This window comes from Nannobrachium achirus, assembly GCF_963921795.1.
Source record: "Nannobrachium achirus genome assembly, chromosome: 18".
In the NCBI taxonomy this organism is placed as follows: Eukaryota; Metazoa; Chordata; class Actinopteri; order Myctophiformes; family Myctophidae; genus Nannobrachium; species Nannobrachium achirus.
Window position 1 is genome coordinate 12,983,730 of NC_137825.1, and position 2,500 is coordinate 12,986,229.

The following is a 2,500-nucleotide window of genomic DNA, read 5'->3' on the forward strand; positions in this document are numbered from 1 at the left end:
ACGCCTCGCGCTGCGAGGCGTTGTGAGCTTGTAGATCGGCTATTTTCGGCAAAGAGGTTTGGTGTAGAGGGGGAAAAGAGCAGACCAAGTACAGAGTGAAAGGTCAAGTTTATTAAATATTGACGGTTCAAGTGGTTAAATATCTGAAAACACTAATTGACATGAATCCAAAATTCTCTGACGATTGTTCTGTCAAACGATTAAACTATATGGAATCTCTGAAAAAGTTGTGGGGGTCCCTGCTTTATTTCTCTCTCAACTAAGGGGTCCTTGGCATGAAAACGTTGAAGACCCTTACCCTAAACCTAACCTCCGTGGGGTGAGTCGCTAACCCTCCCGACGCTCCTTTGTCGAAATGACGGTCGTCAGTGTTACCAGATGGGAAATGTTGAATTATCGTACCGGAGGCTCAGAATTATCGTATTTGACATGAAACTATCGTACACGGCCAAAAAAAGAGAAATCACTCGCGTAAAAACGTAATTTCACCAAAAAAATGCGTCTTTAGTGTAAGAAACGACCTCGTTTTAGACTCCTGCGTGACAAAAACGCATCAGATATGCTGTGTGGAGGCAGGCAACTTCTTGGAGCTTACACAAATAAAAGCCTGAAACTGGTCTGGAAAGATGCAACCAGTGTTTCTAATGCCTCCAAGTACAGATCTAGGGTCAGATTGACTGATTTCCTGGCTTATTTCGAGAAGCCAAACCAGATCCCAGATCAGCAGCCAGGGAAAATAGTGAATTCACGCTCTTTTTGATGATATGCCGAAATTATCGTACATTTGGGCATTTTTGGAATTATTGATCGTACATCGTACAGGGGGTCAAATTATCGTACAAATACGATAATTATCGTACGTCTGGCAACACTGACGGTCGTTCGAAAGAGCCAGATTTCCACTGACAGAACAAAGCCTGCCTTTCGCTCCCCGGCAACACAGCCTGAATCTGCAACACAAGCTAAAGATGAAATGAGATTTAGACCAGATGAGATCCTAGATAAAATAAGACAACTTATTTGCCAGTACCCAAACACACATACAGTACAGACCAGTGGTGCTCTGATGCTTTACTTAAAGGAGTAGTTCACCCCCTAAATGACTTGTTGTCTATTGATTACTCACACTATGGAGACTTGAGTTCAATAATATTTTTAGACAAAAAATGTGATTATAGTAAATGTACCCCCATTGAAACCGTCAGGGTAAGTTTACTATAATCAAATTGTTGTCTTAGGAATGCAACAAAAAACAAAGAATATTATTGAACTCAAGTCTCCATGGTGTGAGTAATCTATAGAAAAAAAGGCATTTGGGGGTAAACTACTCCTTTAAAGAGGTGGTGCCATAGTTTTGGACTTTTTCTGTTTTTCATGTGTCTAGGAGGTTGAAAGTACTTCATTAGACCCCCTGGTGTGGTTTTTATGAGAAATTATTTATTCTCTTGGTATTTGTTTGTTTTCTCTTGGAGGCTGCCACCTTGTGGTCAAACGTGTCAGTTAAAAAACACAGATACTAAGTATGTCACAGTATCAACTCCTCCCCTATTACCATTCACCCAACACTGTGGGGTGTGGCTAACTTCAGCTGGGTCACCACCCACCATGCCATCCATGCATACTTAATGAACTGGGGGTGTGGCCACATAAAAACCTAATTTTAACTCTTTCTGTATACTTTTTTGGAAAACATCTTCCTCCTAGTATGATCATAATACCTGATAATCATGTTTTAGAGGGGGGAAATCATGGCACCACCTCTTTAAGTAAAAGTAGCAGCGCAACAATGTAGAAATCTGTAAGGACACGGCCACACTGCACTTTTATTCTACCTATGAGGGCAAATTCTGCCAGTGCATTTCAATGGGAATGGAGTGGTTTGCCGACATTTGCGGATTTCGGCAAAAAAAACGAAACAAAGAGACGCTCCATTCTTGTCAAACAGAGTCAGGGTGCTGTTATTGTGCATGTTGGCTCACTGGAAACACTGCTACACCAGAGGGTCTCAAACTGGGTCCAGGGACCCATCAAGGCTCCTTGAGGGGGTTTCAATTGGCCCACGGTGTGTAACTGAGAGTGTACAGATGTAACCAAATGGACCCACAGTTGTACACTCTCAGAGTTATGGATGTCCTTAAGCATATTAATTATGCATATCATGAATTCCTGAATTCCATGGACCAGGGCCGGGCCGGGCCAGGCCAGGCCCCACATTTTAGGCCTGTGCAGGTCAGGGCTATATTTGGAACGACCAGAAGAGTCCCGCCTGCTGGCATGTAGTAAGGGTTTAAACCTGCCTTAAAAGAAATCAATAAAATCAGGAAATCAATCCTAAATCAAATAGGTCACTCAGGCACCTATATGTGCAAACGTGCAGTGCCGAATTATATATATAGACCAAATCATTAATTAATAATACCAACCATCCCTTTATACTTCACTCACTGTAAGACAAATAGATGGAAATAGATGATCTGCAAGCTCAGATTCTTAAAGTTAT